The sequence below is a fragment of the Macrotis lagotis genome, chromosome 4 (assembly GCF_037893015.1).
Source record: "Macrotis lagotis isolate mMagLag1 chromosome 4, bilby.v1.9.chrom.fasta, whole genome shotgun sequence".
NCBI lineage: Eukaryota > Metazoa > Chordata > Mammalia > Peramelemorphia > Peramelidae > Macrotis > Macrotis lagotis.
The window spans coordinates 218952786-218978306 of record NC_133661.1 but is presented as its reverse complement, the minus strand read 5'-3'; the positions used below and the strand labels follow the sequence as shown (position 1 = coordinate 218978306).

The 25521-nt window shown below is 34.3% G+C and overlaps 1 pseudogene; it reads right to left on the bottom strand.

Annotated features, from left to right (window-relative positions):
• Nucleotides 1-3447: 3447 nt before the first annotated feature.
• On the bottom strand, nucleotides 3448-3654 carry LOC141520310 (guanine nucleotide-binding protein G(I)/G(S)/G(O) subunit gamma-5 pseudogene; annotated as a pseudogene).
• Between the last annotated feature and the right edge of the window lie 21867 nt (nucleotides 3655-25521).

Here is a 25521-nt window from a genome sequence, read left to right as displayed (position 1 = left end):
TTAAATAATGATTCAAAACAAATTTGTGAACTACAGAATGCATAGAGACAGAGTGAAAGAGATTTTCAGAACAAGATAGCTTAAAAAGTCAGCAGGAAAGACTGTTACACTAGGGTGAGAGAGGCACACAGTCTAGCATGGGCCACAGAAACACAGCTAAAGGAGAAGATAATGCAAGTAGTCAAATGAATGAAATTTAATTGCGAAGGAAGCACAACAGAATTACACAGGACTTATCAGCTTCAACACTAAAGGATTGGAGAGCCTGGAATGTAATTTTCTGGAGAAGAAAGGACCTTGAATTACAACCAAGTAATAAATCCCCTGTGAAATTCAGCATACTCCATCAGGGGAAAGGAAAGGTTTCCAATGAAATAGAGGACTTACAAAATTTTGTGATTAAAAGACCAGAATTGAACAAAAAATTCAACCTTTCAGGACAGATAAAAGGAGTGTATTTTGACAGAAGGATTGTAAGTACAAGCAAGGGTTACAACAATAGAGATAAGAAAAGAAGAGTTTTTTTAGGAAGGTCTTGGCATTAGAAGCAAATAACATGAAAAGTCAGAAAGAACTATTATAGTAGAGGAAAGAAAGGAAGGTGTGAACACTGAGTAAATCTTACTCTCCACAGACTTGGCCCAAAAAAGAACCGTGGTTAAGGGGAAGTATATATCCCAGTAAAGGTGTGAGAGCTGGAAAGTCAGCAGGAGGCTCTTAGCTACAGTGCAAACTAGATTCTAGCATCTAATAGCAGTCCCAACCTCAGACAAAGTCTTAAAAATCTATCCTATCCTATAGGGAAGGTGGAGGGCATGGGGGAAGGAAAAGAAAGGGGAAGAAGGGTCTGATGAAAGGGAGGGAAAAATTAAGAGTAAAAGAAAGGTTAAAGTTAAAACTGAATAGAAAAGTCCAAGCAGAAATGGAACAAAATGTTGGTGATGAGATAAGAGAAATGAAAAGAGAAAAGTATAAATAGGGAAATATAGCATGGAAGTAAATACAGAATTAATAATTTTAAAAGAAAATGTGAATGCAATAACCTCTCTCATAAAATGGAAGCAGATAGCAGAATGGACTATAAACCAGAATCCTCCAATATGTCCAAAAGAAACACTTTTGAAGTAGAGAGAGATATACATAGAATTAAGGTAAAAGACTGTAGCAAAACTATATTATCCTTCAGTAGAAGTAAAAGAAAGGTCAGGGGTAGCAATCTTTATCTCAGACAAAGTAAAAGCAAAAATAGATGTTATTAAAAATGATAAGGAAGGAAACTACAACTCCTTGAAAGTTATCATGGGCAAGGAAGTTATATCATTATTAAATATACATGCATCAAGTGGCATAGCATCCAAAGTTTTAAAGGAGAAGCTCAATGAATTCAGGGAGACAGATAGAACCACTATAAAAGTGGAGGAATCCAACCTCCCTCTCTCAGAATTAGTTAAATCTAACCACAAAATAAATGAGAGAGAAATTAAGATGTTGAATATAATCTTAGAAAACTTAGAAAATTTATGATAGACCTCTGGAAAAACTGAAAGGGGATAGAAAAGAATATACAATTTTCTCTTCAGTGCATGTCACCTATACCAAAATTGATCATGTACTAGAGCATAGAAACCTTACAATCAAATGCAGAAAGAAATAATAAATGTATGCTTTTCAGATCATGATGCAATAAAAATCACATGTAATAAAGTGCCATAGAAGATAAACAAAAAACTTTAGCTTCTGGGATAAGAACTCTCTATTTCACAAAATTTCTGGGAAAAACTGGAAAATAGTATGACAAAAACTAGGCATAGACCCACAATTTACACCCTATACCAAAATAAGTTCAGAATGTTAGACAGAAAGAGTGATATCAATAAGAAATCAAGAAATACTCTATCTGTCAGATCTTTGGGAAGGGGAGAAATTTATGACCAAACAAGAACTATAGAATATTATGAACTGCAAAATGAATGATTTTGAATATGTTAAATTTTCTAAAATTACATTAATAAAACCAACAAAACCCAATTTAGAAGGAAAACCAAAAAGCTGTGAAACAATTTTTACTGTGGTTCTAATAAACATCTCATTTCCAAAATATATAGAGATCTGAATGGAATTTATAAGAATACAAGTCATTTCCCATCTGATAAGTGGGCAATAGATATAAATAGGTAAATTTCAGATGAAGAAAATAAACTTAAATATAGTAATATGGAAAAATGCTCCAAATCATTATGTTAGTGAATTGCATTTTTGGAGTAGCATCTTTATTTTCATATGTATATGCACATGTATATTTTTAAATTATAAAATATCCTTTCATCACCTCTTCCCATTCCACCCCCCCTCCCCTCAGTGAAAAACAGTCAGGTTAGCATTTTACATACATATTTTTGATAAACATGTTTACAGATTAGTCATTTTCATTAGGAGGAATTAGGATTAAGGAAAAGAGATACATGAGAGATAATTTTTATAAAGTGTTCATCAGATTCTGAAGGGTCATTTTTGTTTTGTTTGTTTTGTTTTTCTTCTTCTGGATGGGGATAGCATTGTTGAGAGTCTATCTAATACAGTTGTCCCAGCTCTCTGAACTGTTGAGAGTAGCTGCTTCCATCAGGGTTGATCATCTCACAATGTTGTTGTTAATGTGTACATTGTACTCTTGGTTCTGCTCCTTTGTCACTCAGCATCAGATCCTGTAAGTCATTCCATACTTCTCTAGAGCCTGACCATTTCTACTTTCTTATAAAACAATAATATTCCATAGTATTCATGTACCATAACTTGTTTAGTCATTCCCCAATTGATGGTCATCCCCTCAATTTCCAATTCTTTGCCACTGCAAAAGAACTGCAAAAAGAATGTTTTGTGGGACTTTTCCCATTTTTTATGTTTTATCCCTATATAAGCCTAGGAGTAGAATTCTTGGGCCAAAGGGAAAGAACATTTTTATTGTTCTTTGGGCATAGTTCCATATTGCTCTCTAGAATTGTTGAATCCATTCACAACTCCATCATCAGTTTCCCAATCCTCCCACAACCTCTCCTACATCCATCATTTTCCCTTTTTCTCATCTTGGCCAATATGATAGGTGAGAGTTGATGCTTCATAGTTGCTTTAATTTGTATTTTTTTGTGATTTTCATCTGAATGCTTTATTATATTCTTTCCAGTGAACAGAACAGAAATCAACAAAAATATGTAGAGGTAGATGAAAAAGTCTGACACAAGTTAAAATTTGGATGTTTAACTTGGCACATTGTTATGCATATAGATAGATAGATAGATAGATAAAAATATATAGATATATAGATATAGATACAGATTAAACTTTTGTGCAGACTTCAGAATTCTCTCCTTTCAATAGGTCCAATTCATATCACAGATCCACAAATGAAGATTGGATTCAAAGATCCCTCCCAAGTAGTCTAAGATCATTGTACTACAGGAATGAACAGACTTTCTGGGGCCAGAAAGGATTAGAACTGAAGGAAACCTCTGTCAGCAGGGGATCATTTTGGGGCATTATGCAAGCAAAACTGTTTCAGATTGGCAGCAACTTAAGAAACCTTCATGCAGTCAAGCCAGCCTTGAGCTAGAGTGGCTGCACCACCTCCCTCATGGTGATGATGCTGGAGTTGTTGTACATGGTGCAAGGAGCAGGTTGGAGTTGGGTGCAGTGTACTAGGCAGGGACCTCTGGGTATGCAGCTCTGGAGTGCCCACGGATGGAGGCTCAGTCCTGGGCTTGCTGGCTCTGACCAATTTGAATTTTTCTAATCAGTCATGATTTGGAGCATTTCTCATATGATTACATATAGCTTTAATTTCTTTATTTGAAAACTGGCTATTCATGTCCTTTGACAATTTATCAATTAGGGAATGATTTGAAATATTTGTACAACCTTTACCAAACTGTTTGCCACCAAGGGGATGGGGGAGGGGAGGGAAGGTGGTAGAAAAATGTGTGACTTACATTTGCCAATGGATGAGTGCTGAAATACTACCAAAGCATGAAAGTGAGAAAAATAAAATAATATATATTTTTGTTTGAAACAGAGTAGCCCAAATGGCAAATAAAAACAAAAGCCAAAGAGGAAAACATTTTAAAAAGCAAAATTGAACAAAGGGAAAAAGAGGCACAAAAATTCATTAAAAGGAAATAAATTCCTTAAAGAATAGTTAGGAGGAGTCAAGATGGTGGAGGAAATGCAGAGACTCATTTGAGCTCTCCCCAAAACCATTCCATATACCTTCCAATAATGACACTAACTAAAGTTTAACCCACAAAATTCTAAACCAATGACTCTAACCCACAAAAAAGATTGAGTGAAACACTTTTCTAGCCCAGTCCACTTGGAAGATCAATGGAAAGCATCTGCTGTACAAAGGTGAGAAAAGAAGCAAAGAGCCTCACAGACTGAGTTGGAGTGAACTGATCCCAGTCATCCAGGAACAGGAAGCTGACAAATAGGTCAGTGGCAGTGTTGGTGGTTTCCACACCTTCCAACCCAGAGATTTCCAAGGACAACTTGTAAGATCAGCAGGAAAATTCTGCCACACCAAGACCAGGGTGAGAGAGGAGTACTAACACAGATCTGGGGTGCCACTGAATCAGCAAACACAGCTGATTCCAGACTTCTCAGCCCAGAGACAGTAAAGAGGTTGGGAAATGATTATAGGAGTTTCTTTGCCATAACTGAGGCAGGACTCTTCTGCCTATACTCAGATCTCATTCATAGTCTGGGGATCCAGTGACAGTAAGAGGAGGAGCAAGAGAATAACAGAGGCTATTACCCCAGCAGAGCAGGGACCCTCCTCCATAGTACCAAGGCAGAAAGGAGTACTTGTGGTATCCACACATAAGAACACAGGTAAGGAGAGTAGTCATAACCTTGAACGAATTGAAAGCTTACAGGTCTTAGAAGAATCCAGAAAACAGCTACAACACTACTCAAAAGTCTGGGACAGGGCATCCTCTACCCTGGAAGCAGAGCCCCACCTTAACAAAGAGTTAAAAATCAAGTCACAGACTGGGGAAATGAGCAAGCAACAACAAAAATATCATGACAACAGACATCTACTATGGTTAAAAGACAACAAAGTCAAATTTTCTACATTCAAATCTTCCAAGAAAAATATAAATTGAGCTGAGGCTATGGAAGAGATAAAAAAAGAATTTGAAAATAAAGTAAGACAGGTAGAGGAAAAATTTGGAAGAATAATGAGAGGGATGCTAGTAAATCATGAAAACCAAATCAGTAGCTTGGTGAAGGAGCTACAAAAATATACTGAAGAAAACATCATTTTAAAAACCAGACTGGGTCAAATGGAAAAAGAGGTCCAAAAAGCAATGAGAAGAAGAATGTCTTATGAAGTAGAATTAATCAAATGGAAAAGAGGTAAAAAAAGTTGACTGAAGAAAATAATTCCTTGAAATATAGAACGGAGCAAAAGGAAACATAACTTTCTGAGAAATTGAAAACCAAAGAAAAATCAACAGAATGAAAAACTAGAAGGAAATTTGAAAGATGTCATTGGAAAAAAACAACTGGAGATTTCTGGGTGGAGCCAAGAGACTTCCAGGGTGGAGCCAAGATGGTGGCAGGAAGCTAACATGATCCTGGAGCTTTTCCCTACCAAAGATAAATGAAGCCTCTATTCTGACATTCAGCTACAGATACCACCAAGAAAAAGAGAAGATTCAAAAAAGTTTTCAATGGTAGATATCATAGAGGATCTTTGGTGAAGGTCTATCTCTTGGGGGGAAAAGGAGAAGTAAATTTTAGGTGATAAGAGATCAGGGAAAGCCAAAAGGAGGCTTATAGCTACAGTGCAATAAAGATCCTGACAGCTTGACAACAACATAAGTCCTCGCAGCCAGGAGGATCCCAACCTCAAACAAAGTATGAACCCTGGGAACACTGGAGTAAAAAGCAGGACTGGGTCAGGAACAAACCACTGCATAGGCAGAGCTTGGACATAAAGGAGGAGGAAAAGAAATCTTTGCAAAGGCAAGACCTGGACTGCATTGGCAACAACTTGGCCAATGACATGCCAGAGATCAGATCCCAGCCCCAGCAAAAAAAAAAAAAAAAAGCTTAGATCTATATTCCCTATAGGAACTAAAAACAGAAAAGATGAGCAGAAAAGCTAAAATAGTGTTCACTATCGAAACTACATTACAGACAAAGATGATAGCAATGCTATGTCTGAAGAGGAAATCAGTGAGAAATACTCACAGGGGAAGTATCAAAACAGTCTATTGAATAAACTTAAATATAAAAAGTTCATTGAAGAGCTTAAAAAAAGAATTTTAAAACCAAAGAAGGGAGGGAGAATAAAAATGGGGAAAAAAGGAAATGCGAATCATGCAGGAAAAATATGAAAAATTGACCAAAGAAATCAACTCCATTCAAAGGAAGAATAATCAACTGTAAAAGGAAGCACAAAAACTAATTGAAGAAAATAAAACCTTAAAAATTAGAACTGAACAAATAGAAACCAATGAATCTACCAGACTACAAGATTCTGTCAAACAAAATAAAAAGGCTGAAAAAAATATAAGAACATGTAAAGTACCTTTTAGGGAAAATGAATGACCTGAATTTTGATACTTTGATAACAATATGAGCTTATCAAACAATCCAATAATCAAACTGTGTTTGATAAAAGTGAAGAGGCACAAAAATTTGCAATTTTAGGGTGAAAGAAGGAAGAGTATGAACTTTGAGTAAATACTGTTCAATAAATTTGGCCCAGAAAGGGACTAAAAAACATTTCCCACTTGGGTTTAAAAATTTATACTAATCTAGAGGGAAGGGGAGGGCAGGAAAAGAGAAAGATAAATGAAGAAAGGAATGATAAAAGGGAAGTTAGAAGTCAAAGATAAAAGTGAAAATAAACTGAAAGTTAAATTCAAAGGGGAAAGGTAATAAAATTTTGGTGAGGAGGAATAAGTGGAAAGGAAAGAGAAAAATATAAAGGGAAAAAGATAGCATGGAGACAAATGAAGAATTTGTCATCTTAACAGTAAATGTGAATGGGATGAACTATCCCATAAAACTGAAGTAGAAAGCAGAATGGATTAAAAACCAGAATCCTATGATTTGCAAGAAATACATTAGAAGAAGAGAGATGCAGGGTAAAGATAAAAGGTTAAAGCCAAATGTACTATGCTTCAGATGAAGTTTAAAAAATCAGGTTTAGCAATTCTAATCTCAGATAAAGCAAAATCAAAAATAGATTTCATTAAAAGGGATAAGGAAAAGAACTAAATATTCTTAAAAAGCACCATTGGTAATGAAGCTATAGCAATATTAAATATGTATGCACCTATTGGCATAGTATCCAAATCCTAGAGGAAAAGTTGAGTGAATTACAAGGAGTCATAGACAGCAAAACTTTAATAATGGGCAACCTCAACCTCCCTCACTCAGAACTAGATAAAACTAACCACAAAATAAAGAGGGAAGTTAAGAAGGTAAGGTGAATGAAATCTTAGAAAAGTTAGATTTGATAGAACTCTAGAGAAAACTTAATGGGGATAGAAAAGAAAATACCTTTTTCTTGACAGTACCAAATTGACCATGAACTAGAGCATAAAAACTTTTAATCAAATGAAGCAAGGCAGAAATAATAAATACATACATACTACTCAGACCATGATGCAGTAAAAATTACATGTAATAGTCATGGAAAGATAAACCAAAAACTAACTGTAAATTAAACAACTTCATCTTAAGCAATGGGTGGATCAAAGAGCAAATCATAGGAATAATCAATAATTATATCCAAGAAAATGGTAATGATGAGAGATCATACCAAAATTTATAGGAAACAGACAAGGCCATTTTTAGGGGAAACTTTATATCTCTAAATGCTTATATAAATAAAATAGCGAAACAGGAGATCAATTAATTAATCAACTAAAAAAGCTAGAAAAAGATCAAATTAAAGATTCCCAATTAAATACCAAATTAGAAATTCTGAAAATTGAGGGAGAGAATAAAAACAAAAGCAAGACAACCATTGATTTAATAAATAAAACCAAGAATTGGCTTTATAAAATAGCCAATAAAATAGACAAACTTGTGGTCAAATTGATTAGAAAAAAGAAAGAAGATAACCAAATTACCAGTATCAAAAATGAAAAGGGTGAACTAACCACCAATGAGGAGGAAATTAAAGAGAATTTGGAGTTACTTTGCCAATTGTATGCCAATAAATCTGATACCCTCAATGAAATGGATGAATATTTAAAAAATATAAACTTCCCTGATTAACAGAAGAAGAAATAACACACTTATATAACCCCATTACAGAAAAAAACAAATTGAAGAAACCATCAATAAACTCCCTAAGAAAAATATCTCCAGGTCCAGATGGATTTACAATGAATTATACCAAACATTTAAAGAATAATTAATTACAATTCTTCATAAACTAATTTAAAAAATAGGTGAAAAGGGAGTTCTGCCAAACTCCTTTTATGACACCAATATGATATTGACACCTACACCAGGAAGAACAAAAACAGACAAAGAAAATAATAGACCAACCACTCTGATAAACATTGACACAAAAATCTTAAATAAAATTTTAGCAATGAGATTAAAGCAAGTTATTACTAGGATTATATACCCCATGATCAGGTAGGACTGCACCAGATAGTCAGGGATGGTTCAATATTAGGAAAACACTAAACATAATTGAACTTATCAATATCAAAACCAATAGAAATCATATGATTATCTCAATGGATGTTGAAAAAGCCTTTGACAAAAGTACATCCATTCCTATGAAAAACACTAGAAAGTTTAAGAATAAATGGAGTTTCCTGTAAAATAATCAGTAGTATCTATCTAAAACCATCTACAAATATTTTATGTTTAGTAATGTATAAAAAAATCACTTGTACAAAAATAAAAAAAAAATCCCCTTAAAAAAACCCCAAATATTTTATGTAATGGAGATAAACTTGGAGCTTTTCCAGTAAGTTCAGGGGTGATACAAGGATGCTCATTATCACCATTACTATTCAATATAGTATTTTAAATGTTACCTCTAGCAATAAGAGGGGGAAAAATTGAAGTAATCTGCATTGGCAACAAGGAAGCAAAGCTTTCACTCTTTGCAGATGATATGATGGTATACTTAGAAAACCCAAGAAAATCAAATAAAAAATTCTATTAGACAATTAACAAATTCAGCAAAATTGCACAGCATAAAATAAATCCACATAAACCAACATTTCTATATATGAATAACAAAGCCCAAGAGCAAGAAATAAAAAAATTCCATTTAAAGTAGCTGTAGACATTAAATACTTGTAAATCTACCTCCCAAGACAAATTTGTCCCAAAACAAATTCAAAAACTATATGAAGACAAATGTAAAGCACTTCTCCCCCAAATAACATTAAATCCAAATAATTGGAAAAATGTCTATTGCTCATGGTTAGGTCAAGCTAATATAATAAAAATGATAATTCTACCCAAGTTAAATTACTCATTCATCACCATAGCAAGCAAACTACAAAATAACTACTTTATCAAGATAGAAAAATAGTAACAAAATTCATCTGGAGAAAGAAAAGGTCAAGAATATCAAAGGAACTGATGAGAAAAAAAATGTAAAGGAAAGGGGTCTAGCTCTACTGGATTTAAAACTATACTACAATGTGGCAGTCATCAAAACTTCCTGGTACTGGTCAAGAAACAGAGAAATGGATCAATGAATTAGGAAAAGTTCAAAAGAAAATATAGTAATCTATTGTCTGACAAACCCAAAGGCATTAATTTCTGGGATTAAAAATTCACTATCTGAAAAAAATGTATTGGGAAAACTGGAAAACAATATGGCAAAATTAGGCATAGCCCTACATCTCATACCAATACTAAAATAAAGCAAAAATGAGTACAGGATTTAGATATAAAGGGTAACACCACAGTAAATTAAAAGGATCTAGCTGATCTATGGAAAGGGGACAAATTTAGAACAAAACAAGAAATAGAGTGCATTATAAACTGCAAAATGAATGATTTTCACTATATTATATTTTAAAAGTTTTGTACTAATAAAAATCAGTGCTGCCAAAATCAGAAGGAAAGCAGAAATCTGGGAAACAATCTTCACAGCTAAGAGTTGTGATAAAGGTCTCATTTATAAAATATATAGAGAACTGCATCTAATTTATAAGGTTAGAAATCATTCCCCAATTCATAAATGATCAAAGGATATATGAACAGACAGTTTTCAAAAAAAGAAATTAAAACTATTTACAATTATCTGAAAAAAATGCTCCAAATCATTATTCATTAGAGAAATTAAAATTAAAATGACTCTAAGGTATCACCTCATACCTATCAGATTGGCTAAGATGAGAAAAAGGGAAAATTATCATTATTGGAGAGATTGTGGGAGGATTGGTACATTGATGCATTGCTGGTGGAGTTATGAACAAATCTACCCATTTTGGAGAGCAATATGGAACTGTGCCCAAAGAGCAACAAAACTGTTCATATATCCTTTGATCCAGGAATTCCAATCCTAGGCTTATTATATCCAGATGGAATTACTAAAAATAGGAAAAATTCTAGATGTTCCCAAATATTCATAGAAGCTCTTTTTTTGTAGAGGCAAAGAGCTGGAAATTGAGGGGATGCCCATCAATTGGGGTATAGCTAAACGAGTTTTGTATGAATACTATGGAATATTATTGTTCTATAAGAAACCAGAAATGATTGGACTCCAGAGAAGCATGGAATGACTTCCAGGATCCAATGCTGAGCAAAGGGACTTGAACCAAGAAAACAATGTATATATTAACAAAATCATTGTGAGATGATCAGCCTTAATGGAAGCAGCTCCTCTCACTAGTTCAGAGAGCTAGGACAACCATATTAGACTGGCTATGGACCATGTTACCCCTGTCCAGATAAATAAAAACAAACAAAACAAAAATGAAAAAGAACCAACCCTTCAGAATCTGATGAACACTTTATAAAAATTATCTCTTAAGTATCTCTTTCCCTTATTCCTAATTCCTCATACCAAGAATGACTAATATGTAAATATGTTTATTCAAAATATGTATGTACTATGCTAATTTGACTTTTCACCTCTGAGGGGAGGGGGGTGGAAATGGAGGGTTAATGGAAATTTTGTAACATATAAATATACACATGCATATCGATGAAAATAAATAAATATTTTTTTAAAAATGAAAAAAACTGACCTGGAAAACAGATTAAGGATAATTTAAAAATTACTGGACTACCTAAAAGCCATGACCAAAAAAAAAGAACCTGGATGTCATTTTTCAAGAATTATTCAGGAAAACTGCCTCAATATCCCAGAAGCAGAGGACAAAATAGAAATTGAAAGAATCTACCAATAATCTCCTGAAAGAGAAATGAAAACTGCCAGGGATATTATAGCCAAGTTTCAGAGCTCTCATGTCAAGGAGAAAATATTGCACTCAGCTAGAAAAAAACCAATTCAAATATCCTGGAGCCACAGTCAGAATAATATAAGATTTGAAATGATAAAATATTAAAAAGATGGAGCCTGTGAAAGAAGAATAGGGAAAGAGATAGTTAGAATGGCTTAAGTTATTTCACATTAAAGAGGCAAGAAAAAGTTTTTACAGAATAGAAGAGGTGGGAGGTAAAGAGGAGTGAGTGAACCTTATTTTCATCAGAGTTGTCTCAGACAGGAATAACATACACACTTAATTATGTATAGAAATTTATCTTACCCTAGAGGAAAGTAGGAGAGGAAAGGGATGACAAAAAAAGCAGGTCAGGAGGATGGGAGGAAGAGAGGACAGTAGGGAGGAACGATTGTGGGAGAAATGGGTGAAAATAGAGAAAGAATAGAATAAATAGCATGTGAGTAGGATGCAGAGAAATTCAATTAACAACAGCTACTGTGGGTAAAAAATTGAAACAAGTTTCTCTGTAAAAGACCTCATTTCTCTTTTTGTAATTTATCTATTTATTTATTTTTTTAATTGATGCTTTATTCCAAATACATATTATGAAAGTTTTTCAACATTCATGCATATGCCTATGTACATTTTTAAGTTACAAAATTTCCTTCCACCCTCCCATCAGTGGAGACTAGTTAGGTTAATAATATTTTACATGCAAATTTTTGTTGAACATGTTTACAGAATAGTCATTTTATTATGAGGAATTTGTATTAGGAGAAACAGATACATAAAAGACATATATATATATATATATATATATATATATATATATATATATATGTGTGTGTGTGTGTGTGTGTGTGTGTGTGTGTATTTTTGCAAGGCAACAGGGTAAAGTGGCTTGCCCAAAGCCACACAGCTAGGTAATTATTAAGTGTCTCAAGACACATTTGAACTCAGGTACTCCTGATTCCAGGGCTGGTGCTCTATCCACTGAGCCACCTATATTCCCCTTAAAAGATATTTTTTAGGGGCGGCTAGGTGGTTCAGCAGTTAGAGCACTGGCCCTGGAGTCACGAGTACCTGAGTTCAAATCCAGTCTCAGACACTTAATAATTACCTAGCTGCATGGCCTTGGGCAAACCACCTAATGCCATTCACTTGCAAAAAAAAAAATCTAAAAAAAAATTTTTAAAGAGTGAATGAAGTGTTCATCAGATTTTGAAGGAATTTTTGTTTTGTTTTGTTTTGTTTTTCTTCTTATGGATGGGGATAGCATTTTCTATAGCTTGTCCAATACGGTTGTCCCAGCTCTCTGAACTACTGAGAACAGCTGCATCCATCAAGGTTGATCATCTCACACTGTTGTTAATATGTACATTGTTCTCTTGGTTCTGCTCCCTGTGCTCAGCATCAGATCCTGGAGGTCATTCCATGCTTCTCTATAGTCCAATCATTTCTGGTTTCTTATAGAACAATAATATTCCATAGTATTCATGTACCAAAACTTGTTTAGCCATTCCCCAATGGATGGGCATCTCCTCAATTTCCACTTCTTTGCCTCTACAAAAGGAGCTGCTACAAATATTTTAGAACATCTAGGATTTTTCCCATTTTAGTAATTTCATCTGGATATAAGCCTAGGATTGGAATTCCTGGATCAAAGGATATATGAACAATTTTGTTGGTCTTTGGGCACAGTTCCATATTGCTCGCCAAAATAGTTGGATCTGTTCACAACTCCACCAGCAATGCATAAATGTTCCCACACTCCCACAAACTCTCCAACATTGTTCATTTTCCATTTTCTTCAAATTAAAGAATCTGATAGGTGTGAGTTGATACCTCAGAGTCATTTTAAAAGAGAAAAAAAGAAAGAAATTATTAAGGAAGCCTGCCCTGACAGTCTAGAGCTAGAAGATAAAATAGAAGTTGAAAGTATCCACCATCACCTCCTGAAAGAGATCCCAAAATAAAAACTCTCAAGAATATTATACTATATACTATAACTTGTTCATCTAGTCCCCATTGATTGGCATCCCCTCAATTTCGGAATTGTTGCCACTATAAAAATTGCCATGAAGCTTGATTTTTTTACCTTAATTTTTTTGAGGTTTTTCTTTTTTTCTCTACATTTTCTTTCACACCATGTCTATTATGGAAATGTTTTTGCATGACTATACATATGTAATCTTTATGGAATTGTTTGCCTTTTCATGAAGGAGAGGAAGGCAGAGAATTTGGAACTCAAAGTGTCAAAAATGACTGTTAAAATTGTTTTTGCATTTAACTGAAAGGAAGTAAAATATTAAATAGAACAAAAATTTAAAAATGTAATTATTGCAACCTGATTACTGTATCTTTACTATGATCATTGAGATTAAGTATGGGGTCATCAAGATCAATCCACACCATAAAAATTTTATTACATTTTTTCATGGTTCTTAGACTAATAAATTGAAGAAATATCATAGACATCATATACTTGGATTTGACAAATTTTTTTTCAAACCATGTCCTTGGAAAAAATGGAAAATTAGTAGAACTGTCAGTTGAATGGGAACTGGCTGAATCATTGGACTCACAGAGAAGATTAGAATTGAATGGATTGATATCACCTTAGAAGGAAGTCTATAGTGGAGTTCCCCTGGCATTTATACTTGATCTTGACAAATTCAATATTTTATAAGAAGGAGACACAAAGCAAGAAGAGAACTACTAACACATAAGATGATATAATTAGGATCCAAAAAGACCTCAACAGGGCCAAATATTATAAAATGAGATTTATTGAGGATAAAAGAAGGTTTTATTCTTATTTCAAAAGATCATCCGCACAAGTAGAGGATTAGGGAGACATGATTTTAAAACAGAATGTGTTGAAAAAATTGGAAGTTTTGGAAGATTCTCATTTAATATGCATTAGCTATTTGACATGTGAGGTCAAAGAGCTAATGCATATTCAGGATGAATACATCAAAGAATAACATCCATTATAATAGTAGTACTCTATTCTAGCCAGGTTAGACTACATCTGAAATATTCTATTCTGGCCTGGTTAGACAATATCTGAAGTACTCTGTCCAGTTTTGAACAATAACACATTTTAGAAAGGCATTGACAATCTGGAAGGCCAATAAGAGCAGTGAGACAATAAACTCAGGTAAAGGAACAGAGTATATTTAGCCAAAAGAAGAAAAGTTTTAAAAAAGAAATGATAATTGTCTTTCAAGTATTTGAAGGGATCTAAATGTAGAACAGGGATCAGAATTGTATTATTTGGTCCAAGGTGGGCAGAACTAGAAGCAATTTTTAGATAATCACAAAGTAGCAGTTTTCATCATTATATATGTTTAAGCATTCTGAGTTGCTTAAAAGTGACATTGAATACTTAAAATAAGGAATTGAGATAACTGATCACTGTAAGTTTTCTCTTCTGGGTTTAGGTATCAGCACTATTGGTGTCATAGAAAGAGTTAGGCAGAGTTCCATCTTCACCTATTTTTCAAAAGAGTTTATATAGAATTGAAACTAATTGATTCTTAACTGTTTGATGGAATTCACTTGTGAATCCCTCTGGCCCTTGAGATTTTTTCTTAGGGAATTCAATAATGGCTTGTTGAATTTCTTTTTTTCTGAGATAGGGTTATTTAGATTTTTAATTTCCTCTTCATTTAATCTGGGTAACTTATATTTTTGTAAATATTCATCCATTTTACTTAGATTATCAAATTTATTGGCATAGAGTTGGGCAAAATAATTTCAAATTATTACTTTATTTTCCTCCTCATTGGTGGTGAGTTCACCTTTTTTTTATTTATGACACTAGCAATTTGCTTCTTTCTGTTTTTTAATCAAATTGACCAGAGGTTTATCAATTTATTGTTTTTTTAATAAAACCAGCTCTTGGTTTTATTTATTAGTTCAATAGTTTTCTTGCTGTCAATTTTATTAATTTCTCCTTTAATTTTTAGAATTCCTAATTTGCTATTTAATTGGGGGTTTTAATTTTTTCTTTCTCTAATTTTTATTTGCATATTTAGTTCATTGATTTCCTCTTTCTCTAATTTTTTTCATGTAAGCATTTAACAATACATCCCCTGACAGCCTCCTTGAGTGTATCCCATAGGTTTTAGTATGTTGTTTCATTATTGTCATTATCTAGGATGAAATAATTATTTTTTTCTATAATCTGTTGCTTAATCTGCTCATTCTTTAAAATGATGTTATTTAGTTTCCAATTAGTTCTGGGTCTATATCTCCCTGGTCCAATATTGCATATGATTTTATTGCATTATGATCTCAGAAAGATGTATTCATATTTCTGTCTTTCTGCAATTGATTGTTAGGTTTTTATGCCCTAGTACAAGGTCAATTTTTGTGTAAGTATCATGTACTATATGGTTTCAAATATAAATTGACTGATCAATTGCCAAATATGTTGTAGAAGAGATTTCAATTAGATTTACAAGTAAGACTTGGTGATTGTAATGTCTTCTAAATCTATCTTTGTATTTATTTCATTCTCCTTAAATTATAACTAGTGGCATATATATATATATATATATATATATATATATATATATATATATATATACACATATGTGTGTGTGTGTGTGTGTGTGTGTGTGTAAAATGACAGAGAGAGATAATGTCTTACCTTTAATTACATTCCAGAAGAGATTTAAAAGCAAGTGGTGAATTTATTTTTTTTATTACAGTCTTGCTGATTTTATATGTATAGGAAAGCACTATTGACATTTGTTCAATAAAAGCAAATCAGTAACTTCTCATAAATTTGAAGATTAAGAGAGTCTTCCTGGATTATTAAGAGTTGAAGGGACTTACTCATGGATATGAAGCTCAGGAAAAGGACTTGAACTCATGTATTTTTTTTAGATTTTTCAAGTCAGTGGGGTTAAGTGGCTTGCCCAAGGTCACACAGCTAGGTAATTATTAAGTGTCTGAGGTCGGATTTGAACCCAGGTACTCCTGACTCCAAGGCTGGTGCTTTATCCTCTGAGCCACATAGCCGCCCCCATAACTCATGTATTTTTAAATACAAGTTTGACTCTTTCTCCACTTTGTCTTAGTATCAATCAGTATGAATAATGAATTTCATGAACTTGTCAATTTATTTGAAATTATACCATTTGAAGTTATAATTATGTAGAAAATATGTTCACTGGATCTAGCCTAAAGATAATATTTAGTGAAATTTAAAATAATGTGATCATTTACTAGGTATTTATCATTTGCACTTAAAGGGTCCATGCTGCATCTGAAGTTTTGTTTTGTTTTGTTTATTTTCAAATAGAATGGGCTTGGGAATCTGAGAGATTTAAGTAGCAGATAGATTGCTGGAGTTGGAGTGAGAATTGCTTGAGTTCAAATCTTGCCTCAGAATTTTATTTTCTTCTTAATATTTTACTTGTTTTCCAATTATATATAGTAGTAGTTTCTACCTATCATTTTTTGGTAAAGTTTTGAATTTTATAATTTTTCTCCCACCCTCCCTACCCTCCCTTAGAAGGTAATTTGATAATTTTTACATTGTTTCGATGCTATGTATTGATCAAAATTGTATGTGTTGAGAGAAAAAAAACATATCCTCAAGGAAGAAATAAAATATTAGATATAGCAAAATTATGTAGTACATAAGACAACATTTTTAAAGATTGAAGGTAATAATCTTTGGTGTTTCTTTAAACTTCATGGTTCTTTCATTGGATACAGATGGTATTCTCCATCACAGCTACCCTAAAATTGTCCCTGATTATTGCACTGATGGTATGAGCAAGTCCATTTAAGGCTGATCATCATGCCCCTGTTGCTGTTAGGGTGTGTGATGTTCTTCTGAATCTGCTCATCTCACTCTCAATCAACTTCGTGCAAGTTTTGCCAAGCTTCTTTGAAATTCCATGCTTCCTGATTTCTAATAGAACAGTGTTCCATAACATTTCATGTACCACAATTTGTTCAGCCATTCCCAAATCGATGAACTTGATTCCCAATTCTTGACCACCACAAACAGAGCTGCTATGAATATTTTTGTACAAGATATGTTTTTACCCTTTTTCATGGTATCTTCAGGGTATATACCCAGTAGTGGCATTGCTAGATCAAAGGGTATGAACATATTTATTTCCCTTTGGGCATAATTCCAAATAGCACTCCAGAAAGGTCAGATCAGTTCACAGTTCCATCAACAGTGCATCAGTGTCCCAGATTTCCCACATCCCTTCCAACATTGATCATTGTCCTTTCTGGTCATATTCACCAATCTGAGAGGTGTGAGGTAGTACCTCAAAGATGTTTTAAATCTCATTTCTCTAATCAATAGTGATTTACAACAATTTTTCATATGACTATAGATAGGTTTGATTTCAGCATCTGCAAATTGCCTTTGTATAAACGTTGATGACTTGTCAATTGGGGAATGACTTTTGTTTTATAAATTTGACACAGTTCTCTATATATTTTATAAATGAGTCCTTTGTCAGAAATGCCAGTTGTAAAAATTGTTTCCCAATTTACTATATTTCTTTTGATCTTGATTACAGTGGTTTTATTCGTGTAAAAGCTTTTTAATTTATTGTAATCAAAATTATCTAGTTTGGTTTTTTTAAATATTTTTTTAGGTTTTTTTTGCCAGGCAAATGGGGTTAAGTGGCTTGCCCAAGGCCACACAGCTAGGTAATTAGTGTCTGAGGCCAGATTTGAACCCAGGTACTCCTGACTCCAAGGCCGATGCTTTATCCACTATGCCACCTAGCCGCCCCATGGTTTGTTTTTGTTGATGATCTCTGTCTCTTCTTTGGTCATAAACTGCTCCCCTTTCCATAGATTGCACAGGTAAACAATTCCTTGTTCTCCTAGTTTGTTTATAATATTGTCTTTTATGTCTAAATCCTGCACCCATTTTGATTTTATCTTGGTATAGGGTATGAAATGTTGGTCTGATCCAAGTTTGTGCCATTCTATCTTCCAATTTTCCCAACAGTTTTTTAATCAAAAAATGAGTTCTTATCCCAGAAGCTGGACTTTTGGGGTTGATAAAACACAAGAGTACCATAATCATTTTCTGCTATCTCATTTACACCTAGCCTACTCTATTGATTCATCACTCTGTTTCTTAGCCAGTATTTGACAGTTTTGATGACTGATGCTTTATACTATAATTTTAGATCTGATAAGGCTAAACTACCTCATTTTGGACTTTTTAAAATTAAATTTCTTTTCTTTCAGTGGATTTTCTATGAATTTATTTACAATTTTTTTCTAGCTCATTAATGAAATTTTTTTGGAAGTTTGATTGGTATAGCACTACATAAGTAGTTTAATTTAGTTAGAATTGTCATTTTTATTCTATTAGCTTGGCCTATCCATGAGCAATTGATATTTTCCCAGTTATTTAGATTTTACATATGATTTTATTTATGTGAAAAGTGTCTATAGTTGCTGTCATAGAGTTTCTGAATCTACCTTGGCAGGTAAACTCCCTAGTATTTTATGTTGTTTGAAGTTATTCTAGGTTGGGTTTTTTTGCAAGGCAATGTGGTTAAGTGGCTTGCCCAGGGCCACACACCTAGGTAATTATTAAATATCTGAGGCCGGATTTGAACTCAGGTACTCCTGACTCCAGGGCTGGTGCTCTTTCCACTGAGCATTATAGGCACCCCTTGAAGTTATTTTAAATGGGATTTCTCCTTCTAGCTCTTACTGCTGTATCTTGTTAGTAATATTTAGAAATATTGAGGATTTACATGGGTTTATTTTATATCCTGCGACTTTGCTAAAGTTACTAATTGTTTCCAATAGTTTTTTAGATGATTTTTAGGGTTCTCTAGGTATACCATCATGTCATCTGCAAAGAGTGAGAGTTTTGTTTCTTCATTCCCAATTCTAATTCCTTCAATTTGTTTTTTCTTCTTTTATTGCTGAAGCTAACATTTCTAATACAATATTGAATAGTAGTGGTGATAATGGGCATCCTTGTTTCATCCCTATCTTACTGGGAATGCTTCTAGCTTATCCCATTGCATATAATGCTTGTTGATGGTTTCAGATAGACACTGCTTATTATTCTAAGGAACAATCCATTTATTCCCATGCTTTCTAGTTTTTTTTTATGGGTACTGTTTTTGTCAAAAGCTTTTTCAGCATGTGTTGAGATAATCATATGATTTCTGCTAGATTTGTTATTGACATAGTTAATTATACTGACAGTTTTCCTTGTATTGAACCTACATTCCTGGAAAAAATCCTGCTTGGTCATAATGTAGTATCCTAATGAAAAATTGCTATAATCACTTTGCTAAGATTGTTTTTTTACAATTTTTGCATACATATTCATTAGGGAAATTGGATGAGAATTTTCTTCCTCTGTTTTGCCTCTAGCTGGTTTAGGTAGCATCATCAGATTGGTGTCCTAGAAGGAATTAGGCAGAGTTCTGTCTTCATCTATTTTTCCAAAGAGTTTATGTAGAATTGGAACCAATTGTTTCTTAAATATTTGAGATAATTCACTTGTGAATCTATCTGACCCAGAAAATTTTTTTCTTAGGGAGGTCAATGATGGCTTGTTGAATTTCCTTTTCTGAGGTAGGGTTATATAGGTATTTAATTTTTCCTTCTTTTAACCTGGGCAACTTATATTTTTGTAAATATTTATCCATTTCACTTAGATGATCAAATCTATTGATATACAATTGGGCAAAATAGTTCTGAATTGTTACTTTAATTTCCTCCTCATGGGTGGTAAGTTCATCTTTTTCATTTTTGATACTAGCAATTTGGCTTTCTTTTTTCGTTTTAAAAATCAAATTAATCAAATGTCTATATTATTGATTTTTTTCATAAAACTAACACTTGGTTTTATTTATTAGTTTAATAGCTTTTTGCTTTTGATTTTATTAATTTCTCCTTTCATTTTTAGAATTTCTAATTTGGTATTTAATTTGTTCCTTCCCAATTTTTTTAGTTGCTTGCTTATTTAACTGCTTTCCTGTTTCTCTGTTTTATTCATGTAAGCATTTACAGATATACTATATCCCTGAATAACTGCTTTGGTTGTATCCCCTCAGTTTTGGTATGTTGTCTCATTATTGTCGCTGTCTAGGATGAAATCATTAATTCTATCTATAATTTTTTTGTTTGATCCACTCATTCTTTAAAATGAGGTTATTTAGGGGTGGAGCCAAGATGGTGGCAGGATAAGAGCCTGTCTTAGGTGATATCTCCAAAATATTTCAAAAACCTTAAGATTATGACTGTAACTAAATTTTCAAGAGGCAGAACCTACAGAAAGACCCAGTGAGGTGATTATCCAGCCCAAGGTAAGCTGGAAAATAGTAGAAAAACTGTGTTCCACAGTGTTGGAGGGGTGGCCACCAGAGCCAAAGAACTTCAGCCTCCTGGAAACAGCCCCAGGGCACCTGGGAGCACTAGCTACCAGCAGCAGAAGCAGTTTCTTAACCTGTACCCCAGGGAGCACCAAGCACAACTTGGAAGATCAGCAGGGAGACCTCTGGCAGAGTGAGTATGAGGCCCAGGCTCTGAGTGAAGCCCAGTTCCTCAGCACAGCTCAGATCTAGGAAACAGAAGCAGGCCCATGGAGCAGCTCAGCAGGAGCCTCCAGGTTACTGTGCCCTGAGTTCTCAGCCCACCAAAGGTAAGTGAGTGAAAGGAGACTGCTGAGGTCTGTCATCTGTCCCCGGAACAGGATTCAGGGACTTGACCCCATAAAGACCCTAGGACCCCCATAGAGCAGGGACACCCCCATCCACAATCCTGTGGCAGAGGGGTGAGCTTTTGGTCATTCACAGACCAGCAGAGTAGACAGAGCCTCACAGACTGAAGTCCTTGTGGGGGGTGTTCCAATAATACTAAAAAGTTCAGGAAGTACCCCCAAATCAGGCACAGGCTGGGGAAATGGGTAAACAGAAAAAAAGGAACTTGACCATAGATAATTACTTTGATCCCATGGAGGACCAAAATACTCAATCTGAAGATTAGAAAGTCCAAGCTTCTGCCTCTAAAGACTCCAAGAAATATAGAAGTTGAGCTCAGGCTATGACAGAACTCAAAAAAGATTTTGAAAATCAAGTAAGGGAGACAGAAGAAAAAATGGGAAAAGAAATGAGAGATGCAGGAAAAACATGATAAAGTCAGCAGCTCATTCAAAGTGAGCCAAAAAAATGCTGAAGAAAATAACATGTTAACAACGAGTTTATGTCAAATGGATGAAACAGTTCAAAAAGTTATTGAGGAGAAGAATGTTTTAAAAAGAAGTGGCCATATGGAAAAGGAGATAAGAAAGCTCTCTGATGAAAACAAATCCTTCTGATGTAGAATGGAGCTAAAGGAAGGTGATAACTTTTCAAGAAATCAAGACACAATACTTCAACACCAAAAGAATGAAAAATTAGAAGAAAATGTGAAATAACTCATTGAAAAAACAACTGATCTAGAAAAACAGATTCAGAAAAGATAATTTAAAAATTATTGGGGTACCTGAAAGTCATGCTCAGGAAAAGAGCCTTGGCATCATTTTTAAAGAATTCCTACAAGAAAATTGTCCTGATATCCAAGAAGCAGAGGATAAAATAGAAATTGAGAGAATCCACCATTCTCCCCCAGAAAAAGATCCAAAAAACCCCCAGGAATATTATAGTCAAGTTCCAGAATTCCCAAGTCAAAAAGAAAATATTACAAGCAGTCAGAAGGACACAATTCAAGTATTGTGGAGCTGCAGTCAGGATTACCTGGGACTTAACAGAATCTACACTAAGTGTTTGTAGGGCTTGGAATATAATATTCCAGTAGGCAAAAGAGCTTGAAATGCAACCAAGAATCAACTACCCAGCAAAACTGAACATTCTCTTCCTGGGGAAAAGATGGACTTTCAACAAAACAGGGGAATTTCAAGTGTTCCTTTTGAAATGACCAGAGTTGAACAGTAAGTTTGACCTTCAAGAACAGGACTCAGATGAAGCATAGAGAGTGGAGAAGGGTAAATTATGAGGGACTTAATGATGATGAACTGTGTGTATTCCTGCATGCAAAGATAATACTGATAATACTCATCTGAACCTTCTCATTTAATAGAGCAAGTAGAAGGAGCTTTTATAGATGAAGCACAGGAGAGAACTGGATTTGAAGATCTAATATATTGTAAAAATGGAGTCAGTGGGTGAAAGGGGAAATGTACTAGGGGTAAGAGGAAAGGACAGGTAGAATAGGCTAAGATATTCCATATAAAATATATTTCATGTAGCTTTTGTAATGGTATGGAAGAGCAGAAGGCAAGGGGTAATGAGGGAACCTTCATTCTCATTAGAAACATCTCATAGAGGAAATAGCATGAACACTCAATAGGTATAGACATCTAGAGGAAAAAGAGAGAAGGTGGACGGGGAAAGGGGGAATGTGGGTGATAGAGGAGTGGGTAGATTAAAGGAGAGGATAGTCAGATATAACACATTTTCTTTTTTACATTTTACAAAGTTCTGAGATTGGGTGGCCTGTCTGGGACCACAGGGCTGGGTGGTTGTTGGGTCTCTGGGGTGAGATGTGGGCTTGGAGCCTTCTGGCCCCAGGACTGGTGCTCTGTCCACTGTGCCACTTGGCTGCCCCACAACACATTTTTGAAAATGGACAGACTGCAAGGAGAGATAAAATATAATAGATGATAGTGGGGAGAAATAGATGGATGGAATTATAGTCAGCAACAGCAACTGTGGAAAAATATGGAAGTAACTTTTATGATGGACTTATGATAAAGTGAGTGATCCACCCAAGACAGAGGTGATGGTATTGGAACACAGACTGAAACACATTTGTTTCTTTTTCTTTTACTTTATTTTTCATGGGGTTTTACATTTTTGTGGGGGAGGGGGATTATGTTTACTCTTTAAAATGTCTATTTTAGAGGCAGCTAGGTGTCATAGTGGATAAATCACCAGCCTTGGAGTCAGGAGTACCTGGGTTCAAATCCGGTCTCAGGCACTTAATAATTACCTAGCTGTGTGGCCTTGGGCAAGTCACTTAACCCCATTTGCCTTGCAAAAAAACCTAAAACATGTCTATTTTAGTAATGTGTAATTAAAAAATGAAATCATTCTTGAATTAAAAATAATAAAAATAAAATGAGGTTATTTAGTTTCCAATTAATTTTAGGTCTACCTTTCCATGGCCAATTATTGCAAGGGACTTTTAATTGTATTATGGTCAGAAAAGGAATTATTTACTACTTCTGCCTTTCTTCATTTGATTATGAAGTTTTTATGCTGTAGTACATGGTCAAATTTTATGTAGTTGCCATGTACTATAGAAAAAATGGTATATTATTTTCTTTCCTCTCTTCAATTTTCTCAAAGGTCTATCATGTCTAGGTTTTCCAACATTTATCTTTACCTCCTTAACTTCCTTCTTGTTTATTTTGTGTTTAGACTATTTAATTCTGAAAGAGGGAGGTTGAGGTCTCACACTAGAGTTTTGCTATATCTTCCTCTAACTCATTCAGATTTTCCTATAAGAATTTGGATGTTGTTCTGCTTAGTGCACACCTATTTGGTGTTGAAATTTCTGCATTGTCTCTGGTACCTTTTAGGAGGATATAGTTTCCTCCCTTATCTCTTTTAATGAGAAATATTTTTTCAGCTGCTTTGTCTGAGGCAAGGATTTCACTTCAGCTCAAACATTCTGCTCCAACCTTTTACCTTTACTCTTTATCTCCATGCTTCAAATGAGTTTCTTGTAAGTAGCATATTGTCAGATTCTGTTTTTTAATCCACTCTACTATCTGCTTACATGTTATGGGAGAGTTCATCTCATTCACATTCAGCCTTATAATTACTAACATTACTAACTCTTTATTGCCCTCCATGCTGTCTTTCTCTGTATTTTTCCCCTTTTTCCACCTTATCCCTATTTCCCAGTACTTTGCTTCTGAATACCACTTCATTCTGTGTATTTTCCCCCTTATATCCAACCCACCTCCCCTTTCTTTCCCCTTTCCCTTTGTCCCTTCTTCCTTCTGTCAGTTCCTCTTTTCCTCCCCCCTCCCACTTTCCCCTATTAATACTTGAAAGGTAAGATAATTTTCTAAAACTAAATGAGGGTATGTGGATTAATCCTACTTTGAGTCAGATCTGATAAAAGTGAGATTCAGGTAGTTCTCACCTCCTCCCTTATTCCCCTCTATCATAATATGTCCTTTGCACCTCTTCATGTGATGTAATTTACCCCATTCATTCTCCTCCATCCTCCCAACTCTTTACTGTCCCTCCTGTTTAAGGACATATTATTTTTAATATCTGAGTCATGGACAAGTCATGAGTGTCCATTACTTCTGGTTAAGTATATTCTCTCTAATAGAGTTATAATTCTCAAGAGTTTTGATAATCTCTCTCTTAGGTGGGGATATAGTCAGTTTCATCTTATTGGATAACAGATTTTTTTCTTTTTCCTTTTTGCCTTTTTCATGCATCTCTTGAATCTTCTGTTTGAAGTCCAAATTTTCTATTTAACTCCAGTCTTTTCATCAGGAAAAGTTCAAAGCCTCTTATTTTGTTAAATGTCTATCTTTTCCTCTGGAAGAAATAAAAAGCTGTTTTGCCAGATACTGAATTCTCAGGTGCATTCCAAGCTCCTGTGCTTTTAGGAATATCATATACCAGGTCATTTGTTCCTTTAATGTTGATGCAATCAGGTCCAGTATAATCCTTACTGTGGTTCCTTGGTATTTAAATTGTTTCTTTCTGTCTGCTTGCAGGATTTTCTCTTTTATCTGATAGTTCTGGAGTTTGGCCATAATATTGTTTTCATTTTGGGATCCCTTTCAGGAGAGGATTGATATATTCTTTCAACAATTATTTTTTGCTCTGGTTCCATGATATCAGGGCAACTCCCCTTCACTATATCCTGAAGTATGGCACTAGGCTTTTTTTTTCTCCTAAATGTTTTCAGGAAGCTTAATGATTCTTAAATTGTCACTTCTTGATCTATTCTACAGGTCATTTGTTTTGCCAAAGAGATAGTTTACATTTTCTTCCAGTTTTTATGGGTTCTTTTGGTT